This window comes from Rhopalosiphum padi, chromosome 4 (assembly GCF_020882245.1).
Source record: "Rhopalosiphum padi isolate XX-2018 chromosome 4, ASM2088224v1, whole genome shotgun sequence".
Taxonomy (NCBI): domain Eukaryota; kingdom Metazoa; phylum Arthropoda; class Insecta; order Hemiptera; family Aphididae; genus Rhopalosiphum; species Rhopalosiphum padi.
Genome location: NC_083600.1, coordinates 3,627,444 through 3,651,722, shown reverse-complemented (window position 1 = coordinate 3,651,722; position 24,279 = coordinate 3,627,444). Strand labels below are relative to the sequence as shown.

Sequence of the window (24,279 nt, the reverse complement as noted above, 5' to 3'; positions counted from 1 at the left end):
ACGCACCACACACAATTAACAACTGATGCATTAAACAATATTTAACATAGATACATCGCACATTTGAACACAAACGTGATAAATATAACATCATCAATTTGATCTAATAATTTAATTCGATAGCGTTTATTGTCGGATTGTCGATCATAGGTAATTGATATTAATATATACTCAATAAAAATGTCCTTTATTTATCCCGTTTCGTGGCTCAGGTAAGCGGTGAACATTTACACTAAAATCATAAGTTTATTTTGGCAATTAAGCGGTTGTCCTAATTAACTGATGTCTCGATTTTACTGTAATAATTTCTGTAAAATAAATAATAATAATATTCAAATTCAAATAATCGTTTAAAAACACTATACACTATAATATACCTTCATATTTTAAATTTTAGTCATTTATATTGTTGTACCTTTATAATTTTAATAATCATAGGTACCTTTGTTATCCATATTATTTTAAATATCTCATGACTTCTATATAATTCACTTATAATTAAAAATTCTTATTCAAATGATTCTTTGCTTAAGAATGATAAGCGTCCGTTTTTTAAAAGCTATTCATTTTATATCAACAGCTGTTGATCTAACAAATGAATGTATCAATATTATAATAAATAATATATGATCTGAGTTAATTAATCATTAATTATTAAATTTAAAACTTATGGTAAGTAATGTAAAGCTATTCAAATATAATAATACAAATATAGTGTATATAATAATTTATATGTATCATAATATAATACAATAGCTAACTTAAAATAAATAAATATTATAAATATTATATTACTTAAAATACAATTTTATAAAATTACAAATTAAATTATTTACATTTGGTGTTTTATTATAATTCATACTTAACCATTTGTTGTCGATTTTAAATTTAAATGTTGACTACTTTATAGACGAACTTAACCTATTAAATTAATACAAGAAGATTATAGTATCTACTGACTAATGTTGATTTCATATTCACTAGTTAAAATACTATCAATAAAAGGTACAAAAATTAAATTAAAAAATACTGTTAAATACTAGTAAGGCTATAGTATATGGTAATGGGTAAATTATCACTGAATATCACGAAATAGGTAGCTTAGGAAAATTGAAGAATTATTAATATGCCGTTGAAATTGATTGTCATTAATTATTGATCAACTGGCATAATAAATACGTATATAGAAATATAATTTCACGTTAAAATATTACGTCTAGGTGAATCTTCTTTGGGAAACGTTACGTAATACCATTACTTACGCGATTATGTGCTGTACAGTGTTAGATTGGTACGAAATTGAAAATACACTCACAGATACATAATATAAAACGTAGACTGTACACTTCAATTTCCTGCTATTCGTTTTGTAAAATTGGCGATGCAGTAATTACAATTAAAGTAGAGTACAGAACTTTTAAATCATATTTGCAGATTTCACCCCAATAACAACCAATGCGTATAGGTACTAGGTATACCATATTACGATGGCGTAATGTGTATGACGGGTATTATAGTTTTCTAGTGCGGGTTGCTGTGCTTTCAGAACATTTAAATATAAATCTCAAAACAAATTATTATAGTTTATTAATCGATTTCTCAGTGAATATTTTTGTATTTATTATAAAATAACAATAATCGCTATCATTCAATCGAGGATATTATTCATTATTATAATGTTATACATACTATTACGTTTTATTCAACGTGTCCTTTCATTTCGATTTATATAACACGTAGCCGTAAATAAATAATAATAATGTATGTACCTACTTATTTATTTTTGAATTTAAATATAGTATATTATTTGTTATATAGGGACATACAATTATTTTTTTTTCACATCGATCATAGTAGAAAAATAATTTATAATAAAAAATGCGGTAAATTTAACAAAATATTAGACTTAACCGAATTCATTGGTCCATATAATATAAATACTTAATTGACGGGAACTTTTATATAAAAAATAAATAATATTAAAGTAATGTGCTTAATTCTAATTCTTAAAACATTTATATATCTTTATACTCGTCTATTATATTATTAATAAAGTAGCTATTGTAATATTTATTTTAATTACACGAAAATGTTCAGTAGGGCACCATTATCTTCTTCACTTCTTGAAGATCATAAAAAAAAAAATTGTTTTTAAAATGAAACATGATTGTATATTATTGAACGATTAATTTTATTTAAATTAATTAAGGATGGAAATATTTTGACAAGTATATTAAAAAGGTACACATGATTTTATATTATCAATAGTTTATGCATAACTACATTTATTATTGGAATAGTAATTTACTAGGATAAAAATCACGATCTAAACGAGTGTATTTATTCACTACACCTTTTTTTGGAGAGTATTATATGATATGATACAATTATTTAATTACACGTGTTTGGTTTTAATTTATTGAAAAGATTTTTTTTATAAATTTAACGTTTTATAGTTATTACTTATTTATGTCTAAAATGTTTCATTGTCATTTTAGTTAAACCACTTTATTTTAATATTTAGTTCGTGAAACTAAGACAATATACTATATAAAATTCATGATTCTTATATAATAGAATAATAATTGATAATTATAAGTTATATAATTATAACTTTTAGAAACATCAAAGAGATAAATATTATGGTGTTTAAATTATTAACGTTAAATAATATTTAAACTGCCAGAAAAGTTTCAACTGATAGCTGAAATTAAAAATATCTACTCGTTCTCAAAATATTTAAATTTTTGTTTGTAAAATCCACAATGCATAGATTTATTTATACATAATTTATGTATAAAATCCTAAAACCTATCGATGTGTTTGAAAAAAAAAAAAATATAATAATAATTCAATCGTAAAAATACCTAATGATTATAAGCTCTATTATTAGAGTATGCTATATTTTTGAAAATAATAATCAATATTCAACGATATATTTTTAATAGGAACAATATCAAACTATTTTTAATATTCTATTACGTCAGTAAGCGTACAACAAAAGTTTAATAAATAAAAAAATTCCTAAAAATATTTTATTTTATTAATTGATAAATAAATTGTACGCGTATAAAATGATCCATCAAAATTCAAAAGTTGTTTTAACCTACATATTTGTTTATTATTGTTTAATGTTACTTTCGACAGCAGTGGCATTGTTATGGTTATTTACAAAACATTTATTTATATATTTTTTTACAAAATTATTTTTGTTAATAACGTTGAATATTAAAGGTCTGTAAAAAAAGTTCAAGAAATTTACGGTGACAATAATTTTATATTTATATATTCTATTATTTTTTAATATTATTAGTTTATACTCCATTTTCTATTTTATTTACAAAATTAGACAAGTATATTTTTTTTCTTAAATTTTTAACTAACAATTTTATTGTTGGTTTTAATTGTAAAGAAAATTATCATCGTAAAGCGTATAACATTTTATTGTGCGATTGGTTTTGAAATGTACAAAGTTTGAGATTTTTGGCTCGATAGGGAAACTTAATTAGTTTCTAGAAACGTTGGGGAACAAATAAAAGCTTTACACTGTCGTTCAAAGCATGTGTTTCCCTTTTATTTTTTCATTTTATTTCAAATCTCAAATTAGCAAGAGAGTAAGTTGTTTTGATTTGAGTCTTTTAAGGTATTTTTCACTCACTAGAAGAATTATTCTTTAATGTGGATGTACGCATATTCTATACGTCAGATAGTTTAAATATGATTTTTATTGAAAAATATGGCAATCGTCCAAATTATGAGTTTCACTGTTCATCGTTGAATATATTATCGATAATACAACTGGATAAACAATACTAATATGCAGTATAATAATCAAAATATGTTTAACGCTAAAAACAAATATGTTAAATAACAAATTAATAATTTAATATCTAGTATAAAGTATTCGGTTGGAATTTTTATTGATTTAAATATTTTAATAAATCAATGAAAAATACTGTGTAAAGGTGCTAGATAGATGATAGGTAGTATATAAAAAATAGTTATGAATAATAAAAATACTAATTATTTTAATACATTTTTTTCGATATCATAGCAAAGTATAATATTAAAATTTAAAATTGATTTTCTCGTTCGGATAAATTTATTATTCCACATTATATATTTATTGTTATTATTCTGCAATATATTTTTCTAAATTATAATGTTATATTGATTAATATTTTAAAAATAAAAGTACGACAACAATACAATTTTATAATAACTTAAGAAAGTTGATGCATTTATAGTATAATATAGTAATATATCACAGTGTACTATATTTTTATTGAAAAATCTGTAATTGAATCAACATAGCTTTTCTTTAAACTAATTTAATAATGTTTAATAAATCAGATATTTCAATAGTACAATACATTTTCTCAATGAAAATTTACTTAATTTTCACTATACATAGCGTTGATTTTTAATGCTCAGTTAAAAATTACAATAGATGCAACCTACTAACGTAATCACTAATAATATTGTATTATTTAAGACTAAGACTATCGATGTTTTGAATTTATTTTCGTTATCATATGTTTATACGAAAAATATATTTATTCAATACAATGATTACTCAATAAATAAATTTAAAAAAAAAATAATGTATTGACAACATATATTAAAATAACTACATAGTATTTTATTTCAAACAATTAAAAAAAAAAATTCTGCTTGAATTGTTTCATATAATTATAAATTTACTGAATGCGTTTAAAATATTGAAAATTGTTCATTATTATTTATTATAAATATGATTTAATTAACTACATGAACGATTTTTAAAATTAAGTTAAATTTTTTGTTTGATTATATTGTATATATCTATTATAATCATAAAAAATATTTGTAAAACAATAGTTTAGCTTTATAATTATTCTGTCACTATTACAGAAATATTTGTATAGAACTTCATTAAATTATTAAACATTATTTTAAATTCTGAGCAGAGTTATTATAATTTTACAACGATGTGTTTGTTTTTTTCCCTAAGAGTCATTGCTTTTTCAGCTTTTTGGACAATAAAAGAGATTTGATTTTCAACTTGTTTTCTGGTAGTGATTTAGTTCTCATTGATATTTTCAGAGGTAACATGTAAACATTTTTTAATACGTTTCAAAATAATAACATTAATTGAAAAAAATAAGGAAAAATGAAAATTTTTATGCAAAACCAGTATTCGATAAAAACGACTTTGTTTTTTTTTAACTTAAAAAAAATTGAATAGTTAAATACCTTGAAAAATGAATGCGAAATTCCTTGTACATTTTCATTTACCATTAAAAAAAAATATCAAAAATACATAGTCACAACATATTATTTTTATAACCATTTAAAGTTAGTTTTCATTTTTAAAAAATCATCATCCAAAGACGCCAACACTCTTTACAAAAGATTCACTGCTCATCTCCAAAGCCACTGCAACAACTCTTACAGGAACTTGCTACCTCCCACATCCCTGATGATTCTAAGAGGCGTCTAAAATGTAAGTGGTGTCGGGCCCTATTAACTAACTGAAAACCAACACACCCACGCTGAAGTGCCTTCATTGGAAGGTCTCTTCATTCATGTATTTAAAGCCACTAAAGTATTTTACGACACTTAAATTTATTTTAAAAATGTATTTATAGATTGTATAATAAAAACTGAATGTTTTTTATTTTTATATTTTTATTGAAATTTACAATCTGTAGACTGTAGTGGCACAATGAATAAATTCGATACAGGAAACCATAGGTATATTATATATATAAAAGATCATAAAAACCTAACAAAAAATGAGTTTTTAATTAATCGTACAAAACACACGAATTAGTTTGTGAAAAGCAGTCACCAATTGATGACACTTTTGTCTGAAAAGAAAACTGAATGCTAAAAAAAAATCGTTAAACTTACGAAAATTTTTAAATCATTTAGTAGTTAAAATATAAAAAATTTTCAATTCTTATTAAACCTAATGATTGAAAAATTAATACAAGATTGTTCATAATTAGTTTATACTAAAACCAAAAATCTAAAAAATATATAAATGGTTTTTATAATTTTAAGTTAAAATTGGAAAGCATTCATATATGTAAACGAGAAATAACGATTTTGTTATTTTGTTATAATTTAAAAAAATTATTTTTTAAATTTATTTGTGGTGTATTGTATATAACCGAATTTTAAAATGCAAATTTTTCGACATTAATTAATTCAAAAAATAATTTATCCTGCCATATTATTACCATCAGTAAAATAAATTACTTTAATAGCATTCGAAATATATCATAGATTGTCTATCTTCGTTTAGAACCGTTTTCGTACCTATGCAACGGTTTATCGTTCAATTCAAATTTAAAACATATATTACAGTATAACTTACTCAATGATGAGTTACCCTCAAACTGTACAGCAGGGTGATTATACCTACTTCCCTTTTTATTTATTTATATATATTTTTTTTAGGGGGGATTAGTTGAATCATGTATAGCAGACCAACCGGGTTATGAAGGTATTTTTATTAATTAATTCGATTTGTCATTGTGTTTTATTGCCGACTTATAAATTGCATAATATTTTTAATAGCATCTGTATCACACACTGAATAATTAATCGTTTAGGTCAAGCAATTTAATTTTAGATTACATCATGAAAGTCAATACACGTATAATTATGAGTACAACTCCCAAAACTGGGTACCATTGACCCGGTTGGGTACCAATTATAATCAAATGGTCACGGCATTTTTGGATAAATTAAGGGTAGGTACCTATATAATATTACAAATACATATTTACATATTATTATATGTATGTCTAATAAAAGTGTATTGAAGTTTAACAAAAATAAATGAAAATTTTTATCGAATTGACCACTAACCTTTTTTTTTTGGCCACTGTAATGACACAGGTAGGTTTATTTTTTGTAGCTGTGCACGCAATACACTGATGTTATAGAAAATCGGTGAAGCAAAATTCTCAAATAAAACATAATAATATGTATTAAGTCATGAATTAAAAAAAAGTTTCGATTTTTCATAATTTTTGTAAATAAAATTATATGACCACAACCTAAACGCTTTAAAACACAGCAATAACTACATTAAAATGAGCAATGCGATTGAAAATAATAGGTATAGTATTTTATATTTAAACAGTAGGTATACAATTAAAATACCTATATTAAGAATATAAACCAGTAAATCCTGTTTTAAGTTTATGTTATTATTTTTTTTATTATAAAATATAAAACAATTACTTTATTTTTAAAAACAAAATTCTATTTTGTATTTTGAATGACAATCAGAAGTTTAAACGCATATATATAATATATATTTATGTTTTATTAATGCTCATAAATTATTGTTAAAAAAAAAAAAAAATAATCAATAACCAATAATATATTTAATATTTTTAAAATTGATTTGCTTGTTTGAAATTATTGTCGTTTGTCATTCGAATTACGTTATCTACTATTGGAAAAGTACATGGAAATAATTTGAAATTTAAAAAAATACTATATAATATGATGACGTTAAGAATAGTATAAGTAGGTCCCTATTGTTTTAAAAAAAGTTGTTTTCGTTATATTCTGCAACGCATTATTTATCGAAATTGAATATTCAGTTATGACTCAATTTTCAGAAAAAAATAATCGAATTTAAATCATAATAATATTAGATACATTTTATTTTCACCAATAATTTACATTTTAATCTATAAATTAATGAATATTTTTCATAATATAATATGTACATTTCAAGAAAACTGTTATTATTCTACTATATTTTATTATTATAAAATATTTAATAAAGATTTTTTTCCAAAATGTATAAGCCGATATGAAACTACAATAATCGGTAATAATGGTATTATACATAATATATTATCGTGAGACAATATTATACATGGAAAACGAGAACATGATTTAATAATATATACAATTCTATAGAATTATATATGTGTGTATGTGTGTGTGTGTGTGTGTGTGTGTGTGTGTGTGTGTTTTATGTGCCTGTTGGCAGTTTTTATAGCACAAAAAATGCTTCTTTGCGATATTCAACGAATATTTTATTATTTTATTTTATTCAAATAATATTAAATTAAGAAACTTGAAACATTCTACTATTACTTAAATTAACATTTACTATACAGAATTAATTTTTTTTAAATATTTAGGCTAATTTAAGAACATTTTATACCACGAATCTATTTGCACCATTATACGGTGCGAGGTAGGTATTGAGGTATAAATTAATAACACGTGATACAATAATATTATAACAACTAATAATATAATGTATGCGTTGTTTTGGAAAAAATAATTTCAACTTACCATACAACTAACAGGTAAATAAATTAATAACCTGAATAATAATAATAAATATGCGATATTATATCTATTCTGTAGAAATATAGGATCACTATAACAGTCTTGGACTCAAAACTCGTTCAAAATCCGCGACACTGCATATTATATGTGTCCACCAATTATTTTTTTTTTGTCTACAATGATTGATCATATTGAATTCAAATTTAACACATCCGTTATATTAACCCATTCAATTATGAGGAACATCAATAATTGATATCTACTATACAGCAGATCGACTTTCTTGGTTTTTACCGTGTTACAAATCTATTGAAAAACGGTAAATTACAGTGGACTATACATTATAATGAATTTATTTTTATAATTTTAATCATTATATGATATTCTCGGCAAATGTTAAAAAAAAAAAAAAACTCCAACGTAGGTACATAATTAATATAATAAACTGCCAAGTAACAACTTTAGAGATTACTGTGTGAAAACCATACATCCTCTACCCTAATCAAAACATTTTGGATATATGCCAATTTATCTTGGAACATTATTATGCTCTTTAATAAACACTAGTACCTGTGGTGTTATGATTAAATCGTATTAATAATTTTTATCAAGGATTAATGGTAATCATAAAATACAATTTTTTGAATGCGATTTATAACGAATCATAACTAAGATTTTATCGTATAAAGAGTAAAACCTTTTAGTTTACAAATGGCCATATTTCTAATTAAACATTATATTTAAATTGACAAAATGATAAATTAACGTTCTTTTGGTTGATTTGTATTTATAGATGGATAAGTGTTCTATTAATTCTCTTTTATTATATAAAATAATCATAAATAAGTTTTTAAATTACTTTAATTTATTTTTGTTATTTTCGTTTTAATTAGGTACTTATAACTATTTATTGTTATGATAAGAAAATACATCTATATAATCAAACAGAAAAAAAACGCTAAATTATTACTTATTTACAAAATAAATTGAAAAAATAACAATTGAGTAAACAATCCTATTCATATTTATAATAAATTGTATTATTTAAATGATGCATTATGATTTATTAAAATATGCGTTCGTATACATAATTATGTATAAAATAAAAATATATTATCACAGTGTCTTAATTGAGTAAATTTGCATTTGTGTTGACAATCAAATGTATTTACCATGGAACAATTTTAATAGTTTTGATTTTGATGTGTTAATTAGACGAGTTCTCATTGCCATCTTCGTTAATTCTAACGCAGCGAAGACGTTAGCTTTGGTAACAATAAAACGATTTTAAATTTTCACGATTTGACCACACCGTAAATTGGTCGCTTGTTTAACGTTTGGACGGGCGTAAGACAACTTTGAATTAATGAGCCGACCTTTTGGTGGCATCACAAAGGCAAGACCGAGACAACGACAAGGGAGGTGCTCCTTTCAGTAAAGAGACGAGTATTTTGTTAAAATACCCGAAAACTGTTCGGGTGGGAAAACGCTTGGGAATCAACGTTAATCGAGATTAATGATTGTACAAAATTGAAGGGCCTTATACAGAAAAGATTATATTGTTCTTCACGTTTAATGTGTAACCCATAATAATATAAATATATAAAATATACATGCATCGATAACTTTGTAATATGTAATATATATAATACCTATTAGTTTATTGAATATTATACAAAAGATTGTTTTTCGACAGGGGGTGATTTTTGAAAAGGACTCGACACTACACGATGTGACAGAAGAAAGAAGAATATTGAAAAAGAAACCGTTACAAAGCAAAAATATTATTTCGAAGGTAAGTAATTTCCTATAAGTTTTATAGGATAGTTAAATCTTTTAACCCGAATTATTATTATTAGCCTTTGATACCACTTATGTTTAAAAGGCAGAGAAAATAATTTGAACAAACCAACTCTCGCAGTAAATATGATATTGTCCCACTATAATTTGTTACGGTTCAGAGGAGGTGATTTTAATAATATTTATACAATATTCATAAATTTCTGGTACCAAAAAAACGTGATTATATTTTACGGGTTAGATATTTTTATATAAAACGCAGGTGCCTGAGTGTACTTAAACATACTTATGAATAAATATAGAGACGATGGTAATGTAGTACGGTTGAAATTCGTTTCTTCATACTCGTATTTTCAACATTGCCGCGTTAGTGTACGTTACAGCTCACAACTGACCTCCTAGGCCAACTTACTCAGAGTCCATTTATTCTGGAAAGCTTTCGTATTACAGCTCGAGTGAAACAATTATATAGTGGAAATAAAGATCGCCTACTACACGTGTTAGCCCCAACTGCAGTTAAATGCGTATGACATCGAGATTCTAACTATATTATGATTTTCAGGTAATTACCGTTTAAGCGTATGGCTGAATAAAAAGCATAATATAATTCAACACATAATAATGTTGAATGTTTATAAAACATCATCAAAGATTACACTGAAAATAATATGGTCATCAGTAGGCATTAAATATTTATTTAATTCTTGCTTTATCGACATGTTGTTGTAGCGTTCAACTAAATACAATATTAACTTTTATTTTGTTTCTAAAAAAAAATCATCAAATATACATTTATTATATAGATTGAATTTTAGAAAATAGGCGCAATAAGCATAATTCTAATTACTATATTGAAGAATTTCAAAATACATAAAATATACGAAACCGTAAAAACGGAATAAATATAATATGAAATTTATCGAAGTCAATATTATAAACAATAATAAAAAAAAAAAAACAGATAGTAAGTAAACTATACTTCTTATATATTCCTAAATGGTAGTATAAAAATATTTAACACAATTGACACATTTTTAAATTGTTTATCTAATTGTTGTGAAAAGGAAATTTTAGAAACTACTAAAAATTCAATATAAGCTACCGTGCAACTAATGAAAAATTAAAAATAATCACAAATTACTGCTAAGTGAAGAACTTCGTAAAGCAGCCAAGCGTCAAAACTCTTGAAAGTTTAATATCGTTTGATTCAGAGCCTTCAAAGAAGACATACGTAGTTTTAAAATTTAATTTGAATAGTGTCACCATGCATTTCAGAAGACGCGTCTGGACGAGGCGCAAAAAATGGTTATAGGCAAAGGGATGATATTTTTTTGTCAAATAATATTAATAAAAAAAAAAACTGTTCAATACCACGTGAGGAATGATATAAAAAACCTTAATATAAATATTTTGACACAAAAAAAAAAATCGCATTGTTAAAGAAAACAAAAAATAAAATTGCATTTGTGTTCAAAATATTATATTATAATAATATTGTCATTGTAAAACGCGCAGTTTTGTTCTTTTTTTCAATATCTATTCATTATAATAAAATAATAATATTATGATTAAAAATGTAAATCATATAATAGCATTCAACAATAATTTTATAATATTATTAGTATTGCACCTAAATAATGTAATTAAATTGCATACACACAACGCCGTTTTCTGGTTTTATTATAATAGTGTTACATTGTTTTACTGCGTATTTGAAGAAAAACACTTTTTTTTTTACCTTGATATTAATTCTAGATATACAGAAAATTGTCTCTAAGGTATAGCAAACGAAAAACATCTGGAGAATGATAAAGTTAATATATTATTATAACGAACTAACAACAAGATTATGCCTAATGTCTTGTGCACAGCGTTCCAATTTTTAGACAACGGTACGTTTTCTCTCCTTTATTTTTATACCCATTACTATTCGCTACGTGACGTTATTATACGCACAAAAGCATCTTATGTATAGATAAACAGGAAGCTTAATTTTTTTGTTTTTTCCTCCATATAATATCCTTTTATTTCCTTATTTTATTTTTTTTAATTGAGTTCTCGACGGTTGTACAATTTTATAAATTTTCCTCCGGGGCGTGTGCACGGTTTTACTATTATATTACAATATAATTATTTCTCAGTGTAATGTGCATTGACGAACGTATTATTTACTAGGTGTGCAGTTAATATGCCGATAATATTCCTTTAGTTTCTTTTTAATGTAAATTAAATTTACGCGAGAACCCGTTAAATGTTCAACAATGGAAAATGGTCACTAATTCACTGTAATGCTTGCTAATCTCACGCAACGATGAAAATAATATAATGGTGAACTCAAAAAAAAAAAGATTAAAAATTAAGTTTTATATTAAATACAAGAAATGAAGAAGTCAAAAAGTAAACATTTTTAATTGATCGTTCAGATGTATATTATAATATTATATCATTATATCGTATCTGTTTCCTATAGGTTTTTCGCTATTGTTTGTGTGCTAATCGTAATTAACTTTACCTATTTATAAATTTAAAAATTTTATATTTTCTCTGTAGTGTTATTTATATCCAGTCCTTTTCTAGATTAATTCGATTAATGTAATAGATCTTACTAAATTTTTTCTACATGCTCATACTATGCCTCTATACTTATACATAAATATATTGAACTCGTCGTCTCTCGTCCGTAATTATTATACAATTATATAATTCAAATCCAGATAATATTCACTGTATTATACAGATAACGGAAAACTAACAGAACACTGACATAGATGACACTGTGCGTTTTAAAAATAAAATATTATTTGATCTATAAATAATCTATGTAAAATAAACATTATAAGTTTCTTTATAATAAAAAATGTTTATTATTATTTTTTTTACAAATCAATTTCTTTAATTAGCACCACATGGTAAATCTTCAAAGATCACATTTTTAAATTATTGAGATTTTTCAAAGTACCTACTTAAGGAAAATGACCTAGAAAATGACTCGTTCAAATGTTGAATTGGGTGCATTAACGCTTTGCAAAAAAAAATTATCCATTGAAAGAGAGACGGGGTTTATTTAAAAAAATAAACAAAGGCTATTTCTACCAGTCACGTCTTAAGTAGTGCAAAAAGTATAAAAAATTTGAAAATACGGATAAAATGTCTGTTCTTCAATAAACGAATTATCTGAAACAATCATTTAAAATTTCAAAAAACAGAATTCATATAAATCCATTACTGGATGAAAAAAATTTGGTTTGCATGCTTGGAAAATCACTTTATATAGTATAATATGTTATATAATTATATCGCTCCAAAATAATGTATAGAATAACGGTATGCAACGAGAAATAATAGTAGGTAATAATAAAAAAAAACAAATGATTTATCACGAAGGGGAGCTAAAACTTTTTGGTTTAACTTTTTCCGTGAGATAGATACTATAAGGTTTTTGTCCGTGTATTAAACAACGATGGGACATATACCTGGGCCAAAAAAGTTATGTGTGTGGTTTGGCTGGAATATTAATTTATGCGAAACGTCTGTAACACGCGTGTTTCAGGGAGATTTGTTCATGTGTTTCTACCAATAATTTTTTTAAGCAAGGAATAAATTGACCTAAATATATCATAAAAACACAATAATATATAAAATCATAAAATTTATTCATACACGGACGTAGGTATTGCATTTCATGTCTGTTTTGAAAAGTGGTATTCTTATATGTTTATTATAATTTTTCTGGTGAACATTATACTTTTGGAAATAGAACTCTCTGAGAACAGCGGAAACATTCTCATATTATATCCTCCAAACTATCAATTATAATGGCTTTGAATATTATAATATATAATATTTAATTAAATTTAAAATGATTTCTCATTAATTTCTTCATCTGTATAAATAAAAATGTTTTCGCCCTTGATCCTAAATGGATAATTTATTCAGAATCATGCTCAACTTTTTATGCTAAATTATAATTTATTTCTATAATGTACATACCTCATTTATGGATAAAACTTTAGATTTTATATTATTAGCATTTAAAATTTAACTCTGTGCTTAAGATAATAATAATCATATTGATTTATACGTAAGTTTATTATTAATAATTAGACAGGTCGAATTATTCTTAATATTTATATATAAAATTGATTATTTTAATATTAACATTAAATTATTCTTTAGCTTAGAACCCATAGTTGGAAATGTATCTATTTTTTATTGTACTAATTTAAAAAAATTAATTTACAACAACTATATCATTCAAGACAAATATTTTAAACACAATATGATAAGTTTAACATAAATTTAACTTTTTTTTATATAATATATTATAATACTTAGTACTTAATTTCTACATAAACTGCATAAATATAGTACGATATTCATTAAAATAAAACTTATTAACTTAATAGTATAATGATTCATTTATAATTTAATTTAATTTTAAATTAAAATATTTTACTAAAATCAAAAAATTAAAACTATTTTTACGTATTTTTATTTATATTTAATTTATTTTATCAATAGTATATATTATGATTATAACATAAAAAAAAAATAACTAATATCTACTTATATTAAATATTAATACAAAAACAAAGACTAAAATATTAATTGTATAAATATGATTAGTTCTTCTATAAAGTTATAAAATAGACAAATTTAAATTGCTAAAAATTTTTTTGACAAGAGAGAAGGACAATTTTAAAATATTTTGACCTAGACTGTTACAAATGTCTAGTTTCACCTATGCATATTTATGTAATATACTCTGATTAAAATCAAACAATATACAAAAATATAGAAGTAGATAATCAAATATGATTTATGAAAACACCAAACTGATATTATATAAAGTTTGAAAATTAAAATAGGAAAATATATTAAATTTATGTTTATAATAATTGTATAAGATTTATATTCAATAAATAAATAAATAAAATTTATATTGTAGTATTCAACTTAGACTCGTCAAAGATACATAAATAAAAAATTATCTTAAAGTGACACCAGTCGACATAAAATATTAGGATTTTTTTTATTTATTTAAGGAAAAAAAAACATAAAATGAATAAAAATAAATTGTGGATGATAACGTTATGAGAGGAAGAGACTATAAATATATATTTTTTTAAATTGAGTAAAAGAATAACTAAACAGATCAATTTTAAAGTATTACTGAAATTGCAGTATAACTAATAAAAGTAGTACAATGTGCAATTAAAAATATTTAAAGTTTTTTTAAAGCATATTTAAAATATCATAGGGCATGAATATAATTTTAATATTAAAAACATGTTATGCTTAAAATTAAAATGTTCAATACATATAATATCATATAATTGGTCTCCTTAGTACCTAAATATAAATATAATAGGTATATTATTATAGACCAATAGAAAAATATAGAACATTTTTTAATTTAATGAATTTGAGACTTTTTTTAATATTATCTCATGTTAATAATAAATTATTAAAAACATTATTTTTTTAAATATTGTATTCATTTCATTTATATCCAACAAGAAGTGTTTATAGCAAAGGTCACTATTTTGACCTTTTTCTTTATCAAAATGTTAAATTAATTAACAAATTCAATTTTATAAATCAACTAGAATGTATGCTCTATATGGTTTAAATCAAATTATGCGTAGCTATATATATTTCTTTTAAAGGATTTTACTAGCTAAAATATTTTATATACACACAAAAACTATGAAAACAACAACTATAAATACATATTTCATTTTTCAAATTATCTGAATCTGAACCGAGTAATATAGCGTACATGGTATTCGGATATCAAATGCTAGTTTCAGTTATTTTTTTTTTTACCATTTTATGAAAATACAATACTTATTAAGGATAAAATTGCATAACTCAAATATTGAATATATATATATATATATATATATATATCTCAATTGCTAACAAATTATTTGTCAATTAGTTATAGTATAAAAAAAATCGTATTATATTAAATATTATTTATATTAATATTAAGTAGTAGACAAGCTGTTGTAATTCTTTCCTACAAATAAATATATATTGTTTGTATTTATTATATTTCAATATGAACAGTACAATTAAAAAAAAAACAATTTACAAATTAAAATTATTCTATAAAAACTATAAAGCTTTTATATTATACAACTTTAGAATAGTTGGAGGAAATACTGTTTAATGACAAACATTATTAATGAAATAATAATATTTTTGTTCTATTGATAATTTATTGACGAACATACGATTGACAAGTCCCAAAAATAAATGGTTTTTTGAAAGTATATTATACACTGTAACTAAATTAATTTTAGATTCTGAAAGAAGCAAACAATGTATTGATTTATGTATAACAATGATGTGTATTTTGTATGTGTACATATATTATAGTAAAAAAACTCGATGTTTTCCACTACAAGAAAAATAAATGAACCACAAATTTATTTTTGGTTTTTTTTTTTATTATATTTTGATAATTTAGGTATCATAAGTTAAATAAGATACCTAAAACCTTAATTTAAACCAAATATATATATATATATATCATTGTTTATCATGAAGTATTACTATTTTAACTATGGAGTAATTATGGGTAAAGTAATATTATTTAGCTGTATGAAAAAAAAGGTTGAACATTTTATTGTAAGGTTTGCCATAAGTGGTTATTATAACTAGGTATTTAAAAAATATACATATATAGTAATGATTTTTCGCTATAAACATTTGAAGTTTAAATCTTAACAAAATTCGTTAACATCACAATATATTTGCTAATTATATATAGCAAATGCTTAAAAATTTAATAACATTTTTCTCATAAAAGGGTTCACGCTAAAACCAAATAACCTAAAAATATATTCATATTTAGTTTTTTTTTCTCAAAATATATTTATAGTTATTTGACTTATATTTTAGATAGTCACTGAATAACAAAAAAATAAGTAAATACATTTTCAAAGGACACCTTAAATAAAAAAATAATCAATAAAACTAGTTTTAAATACGAAAATCGATTTGTTTGACCTGTTAGAAGTATATTTTTTCTCCATTTATATTGATCTATACTTATGAAAATTAAAGGTTCTTAAACCCCCTAATAATTATGTGTTGTCATAATATATTATAATCAACTTATAGATTATATTCCAAGTCACTATGCGACGGTGAGATTTGACCCATGGGTTTCTGAAATAAATCTTAAAATCGATTTCAAACGGACCGGAATCCGAAACAAATATATTAACTAGGTATGTGACATTAATAGAGTAACTGGTACCAAGAGGTATGAGCGTATGAAGGAACTAACGTAGTTTGTAGCCTGTAGAAAGCTACTTTTGGTAACGGGAAAATATCGATTGAAATTGATATTCGATCCAATGAGTATTATATTACGCCTATCGTATACAAATGATAAATTATACAACTGATTTTAGCAAATTTTTCAATTTTATGGTTTTTAGTGATTTGAAATAAATATTTCGTTAAATTTTAAAACGAGTTAAAACATCTCTAATATCTCATTTAAAAATAACTTAAGTTATAAAGGCGAACAGTTTTATAATATACACTTTTTAATCGCCTAAAAGCCTTCCAAACGAGAATACATGACAAAATGTTATGAAGTTTTTGAAACTATTGCGTATATATGTATACTTATACGACTTACGGTAAAAGCACTAGGTCCTTTTTCATGTCCAGTGGAATTAAAGAAGAAAATATATTAGGATTGCATATTAAGGGGGAATCGGTGTAGCTATTGGAAACTTCAAAAGGATAAAAACTGACCGCAGGCAAAATTTTAAGAAAATGTATTTGCAGTAGATCTTTGAAACGGTTGGATAAAAGAAGAAGCGTCGCAATTAGGATAAATCCCAATATATGAGATGAAATAGAAATGATGTATAAAAAAAAAAAACAGAAACTTATTACTCTAATTCCAAGAAATAATGTTTGTGTATCAAATAATTTATGTTATTTTACGAAAAAAAATAATAAACAATACCTTTTTGAAAAAAATAACAATTTCTCACTCTAAAGTAAAAATAAATTTAAAGATAATATTATTAATCATATTTTCTGATTTTAAATATAATTACTCTAAAATAAATTTATTTCACTATATTTTTATAATGAATTAAAATATTTTTAATTGAAAATTATAAAACATAGAATATATAATTAAATAACCATTATCTTTTAATTGAGATATACAACTTATTTTCATATCGGCTTTAAATATTTTCATTGATTTAATTTTGAGTTATTTTATTTTTATCGAAAAATGATCAAATATCCTTAACTTAGGTATATGAGTTATGTGTATAATTAAAAATAAATGATTATTTATTTATTATTTGTATAATAACATAATTATGTGGTTAAAAATAATATTCATAGAAAGATTACTGCGGTTAGGCTATGCTGAGTTGTTGTCTGTAAATATTAATAGTCAAGTTTGATTTTATAAGTTGCTGTATAATCTTCGTTTGTATAATATAAGTAGTAGATACTTTTAATATTAAGTTTTATTCTATAATAAATCATTTGTTCTAAATAAATTAAGAAAACTTTTTCTTATAGTATTATATGAATCCATAATATTAAAAAAAAAAATAGATATAAATAATGTATTATAAATTATTGTATTTGATTAATATTGTTCTATGTTATTATTTCTATAAGACTAAAATACATACCTTAAAAAAAAAATACTTCAATGTACACATTTTTTTAATACTGTTCTTAGCGTGACAAACATATTATTTACTGTTTGAAATATTAATAATATACTTGAAAAATAATAAAATATTGTATACTTTATGTTATAAATTGAGGTACTTACCGGTCTCGTAATTGAGATTAAAAGAAAAAAACATAAAAACATCATTTGGAATTTTTCAATAATTATTTTGACATATAACATGACGTGTTTTTCACGCATGTTGAAAAAACTTAAATTCATATTATAAGTGTAAATATCGTTGAACGATTGATTATAAATTATTTTATATTGTATAAGCTGTTATTTATTTTATTATAATTGATGACAAAAAGTCCTGCTTCGGATTCCACAGAAATAGAACATCGATATAAAACACTTTATAAATAATAATCAAAATAAATTTAACTCAGTATTTTAAATTGTTAAAAGTTTAATAAATAAAATAAAATCAGACACGTGAATTCGTTGTTTGTTTAAAACAAAATGAAAATGTAAATGTTAAATTGACAATACAGCGAGTATTGTTATTATTTAGATATTTTTATCATGATTATTTACGTGTTATTTTTATTTTACAAATAAATCAAAATATTGTTAAAATCAAACTTTAAACAAATACGTAACCTATCTATCTACATAGATTCAGGGTGAATTACTAAGCACGCTTATTTCTTTTTTCTTCAATAGTAAAACAACGCAGTTATTCAAAATCTAATCTTTTAATTTTCAAATATGCTTAGAGAATATTACTCACTTTAGTTCTTAAACATTTTTATCCGCAATCGTGATAAAAGTAGTGACCAAACAGTTTCTATAAAATGTATAGAACATAGCTTAACATTTTTGAGATTTTATATTTTATTCGTTATCAATTTTTTTATAAAATAAAAAAAGAAGTATTACAAGCACTGTCGTTTTTAATTATCTCCGTATATGTTGTTAGTGCAGATGTGTCTATAACAAAATATATATATAAGTTCAGATGTACATGCATTCATAGTTCAACTGCGAATATAACTATAAAATGAAAAGAATAACAATTTTACACGAAAATGTATGTTTTGTAGAACGAGGGTGTAATATGCGTTTACGTTTACTACGATGATATTCAAATAGGTAGCTGCTACTCGACACTTTACTCGCATACATTATACATGATATTATACTTAATGTTTTAAGTAGATAGTCACGAATGTTGTATATTATGTGTGTATATGTGTGTGTGGAGTGTGGCTATTGGGTTGATAAGTTTTCTAGCAGCAACCCATCAAATGATTTAGCAAGCCGTGTCACTCGGTTGGATCATGTCGAAGGGGAAAGTAGCTTTTGCTGTTACTCGGTGGTATACACATATAATATATATATATATATTTGTGGTACAAGCAGATAGCATCTGAGCATATTACTATACAGGAGAATCTCCACTTGCTGGTAAATAACTGTGTACGCGTAGTTAATGCGCGAGTGCAATTCAATATTCCGAATTAAACGTAGTGTCATAAACAGATTGGGAAAAGTATATTATTACTAAATATTTTTAAAGCTTAAATTTTTTATTGGATTTTCCACTGTTTTAATCAGAGATTTATTATGGTAAAAATTAGTCAAGGGTGCAGTTCTTATATTAAGTGAACTTTTTCTGAAAAATTATAAGTTAAACTATATTAATTGTGAAATAATTATTAGTTTATTGTTCTTTTACATGCATCATAATATTATAATAATATTGATTTTTAAATATATACCAATGCCAGATTTCTATATTTTTTTAAGTGTTTTCTTATGAAATTACGGATTTCGCGGTAGTTAATCATGTGTAATATAGTATAATATAGCATATTATAATAATATTTTTACAATAGCTTTCATCACATTTGATTTTATTTGAAAATTTGGATTTTTACAATTTTTTTTATACGAATTTTGGAACTGAACCGTGAATTGATAATAATTTATTCTAAGATTTACTATTTCTCGTTTGTATAAGTCAATAACCTGTCAATAATTATTTACAGTTAAACTGAATTATTTTATGTACTCGAGAACATTTAATGATAAGTAATAGATAAAAGGCTCTGGTATTATATTATTGGCTATTTGCATACTATTAACCTAACCTATTCGTACTTCTACGTGACATAACGAGGATTAAATTATAATATAGTTAATGAGAAATAATGAATATCCGACGGATTTAATTACTGTGTAGTGTTTTATCTAGGAATTTGTTAATTAGTTTAAGTTCTTGTTAGAGTATTATCGAACGAAAATGTTGTTTCGTCCCAAACCGAAATACCTACTTGTAAATACATTTTTTAAGTTAGTGGGAGGCCCGTAGAATGGCCGACACGTCGTGAAATGTAAAATAGTGATCGTCTTGAAATTAACCACTTGTCATCGAAGGGTCCACATAGTTTATTTAATGATGGTAAAATACACAATATTACTGCCCCCACCAAACCCTTTGAAGAGAACACAAAAACATCAGCCACAATTTCTAGTACTGTCAGAATAAGCTCTCATTCGATATCAAACGTTTATGTACAGGCACTAGGCACACACAAGAAAATCGTGTCTATATAGTACGGAAGCGATTCATTGTAGATACGACATCGATTGAAAGCTGCTCTATTTTAGGCACAATTTAAATTCTATGTTGTATGTCTAAATAACTCACATCTACTACACATCAATGGCGTTCAGAAAAAAAATGAAAAAAAATATATTGTATAACGACGTATGAAAATTTCATGACAAATCAATTTATTTAGAATTTTTATTTTGCATACTATTATACATAATAGATAGTTTAATTCATTTTTGTTATCTCTTGCTAAGTCACGTTTATCAAATAAAATACGTTTCCATTCAAGAAAAATTATTTAATTCAGGAAAATTTAAATTAATATAAATTTAATATAAACATTTATTTAAATTTAAATTTAAATTTTTTTAAAGTATTTTGAATTAATATGTTACGTGTAAGATTAAAAGATAAATTTTTTTTTTTGTTTGATATAATTTACTGTATTTAGGAACTACAGGCATACTTTTAATTATTTTGTTATAAACTTATATCAAGACTCTAAAGAAGAATGTTCGTTTTTACAATCATGTTTTTTTTTTTAATGTTTATCTTTTTATATTGGACATACTAATTGAATTTCAAGTAGCTCTATACTTTTTCGATTTAAAACTGAGTGAATCGATATTTAAAAAAAATTTGATTTTCAAAGTCTCTTTCACGCATAATTAAAAAAAAAAAAAGTAAAAACTATAAATAAACACTTGACAAACATCTAATAATATTAGTTTAAATAGATAACGTAATTTTTTATTTAACAAATTAGATTTATCTTAAGCTAAATAAATCGTTTATTAACACAATTTAAAAAATTCCAGCCAATTTACAAATATTAATACTCGTTTTTTCATTACAAAGTTTCACAAAAAAAAGTTTACTTTTGAATCTATGTATTCAATGGTATAATGTATACTCATTTACAATAAACATGTATATATATGTAAGTAAATATGTAATATGTTCCCTAAAGGAATAGTTACAAACTAATCAATAATATCATTATGTACAGTAATGATGTTTTCAAAATATAAAATTATAAAATATAGGACCCTGAAGCGTATGTCTGCCAAAAAAACTATGAATTCATTAACAAATTTTATATTTTGTATTTAGTTTGTTTTATTTTATTGACTGCACTCTTAAGGTCTTAAAGTGTTTTTCGTTTATGATATGAATAATAAATATACAACAAAATGTCTCTATTTTATATTCATATTTTTCATAAGTTGAAATTGCATTTTCAGAAATAAATCAATTGACTTGGACATAAAAATAAGTTTAACTTATTGATCAAAATTAACATATCATTACTGATTTTTACAGTGGTGATATGGATACATCATGTTCATGCAATATTTTTTATCGTAATATCAATGTGCTCAACAATATTATTAATATAACAGTTACTATATTAATTTAATACTCATTAATGCATATAATATCCTCTCTACAATAGCCATCATGGCCACTTAAATAGCTTAATGGCGACAATCATTGTATAATGTGTATTGCATATTGGAGAAAATATTACTAAAAGATTAATTGTATGTATATATTATGTACGTTTGTGATAAAAACGGTAATCTGCGGTAGTATGACTATAATAATAAATGATGGTATTGATTCATTATTATATATTTAGTATGTAATTATTAACTGTTTATTATTAGAAAACCTATACCAATAAATACAATTTTCAATTAAAAAATTTGCAAATATGAATTATCTAATATTAGAAAATAATATTTTTAAAATGTATTTAAATACAAGCTAAAAATATTTAAAAATTAATAATTTAAATGCAATAATATACATATAGATCATTACATTTTTCACTTTCTATTTTTATTTTATTTTTCCACATTTGTTAAAACACTTACTTTTAAGACCAGAACGTTCACCAGTAGAATGTTTTATGATGATGGTTTTGATCGGCTTAATTTTAAGCACGGCGCAAAAATCAACAAGGTTTGTGGGCGTGGAAATAGTGTAGAATTTAAAACATTTACCTTTATTTTTATAAGAACAAAATACAGTTATTCCACTTGTATTTAAAAATACTAAAAAATACTTTAAAAAAATTGTACTATAATATGAGATTTCTATATAAAAATGTTTTTTTTGTATGCCTACTATATTGTATTAAACGTACTACATAACGTATAAAATCACTTTATCATAGCCTTATAATTCATTTCTCAGATTTATTGAAATACCTATAATAACACATTATATTTTTTCCATTATAATAGCATAAAAATGTTTAGTTAACTTCGTATGTATTTATGCGAGAAGTTTATATTTACAACATCGATAATTTATTTTATTTGAATAAAATTACTGCACATTTTTATCACTTAAATAAGATTTAAATAAATATTATTTAAACGACACAAACATTACTTAATACATTAAAAACTTTAAAAAAAAAAGAAAGATTGTTAAAGAAATATAAATATTTCATTGGTATAATCTCACTGTAGCCTAATTTATTTTGACTGCGGAATTATAATAAGTACCTAGCTATAATATTATCATAAAAAAAGAATACGTTTTATTAACATCATAAATTCCAATTGTAGGGAAGAAGATTTTTTTTTTTGATGGTTAACCAAACATGTAACACAAGAAACACAGTACTACCAGATATTATACCTTATAATTATTAGATGTGTTTGATAAACTACAACATGTTTAATTGGAAAATGTTATGAACTTAGTATGATCAACATGATTAAACGAAAATGTATTTTCCCAGGAAAGGAGTTTAAAATTGTCACAAAATAGTAATCAAACGTGACGATATTTTAAAGGCTAACCGATTTGCTGTGGGAAAACGTAAAAAGTTTTCTCTGAGTAGCCA

General features: G+C 23.6%; 1 protein-coding gene across 1 annotated transcript in view; it reads left to right on the top strand.

Moving 5' to 3' along the window:
• Positions 1 to 24,279, top strand: part of LOC132929280 (chaoptin) — an 85,484-nt gene that overhangs the window by 3,118 nt on the left and 58,087 nt on the right. Inside the window, exon 2 of the mRNA XM_060994529.1 lies at positions 10,010 to 10,108. The gene's annotated coding sequence lies outside the window, so the exon portion shown is untranslated. The remainder of the gene's footprint in view (positions 1 to 10,009; positions 10,109 to 24,279) is intronic.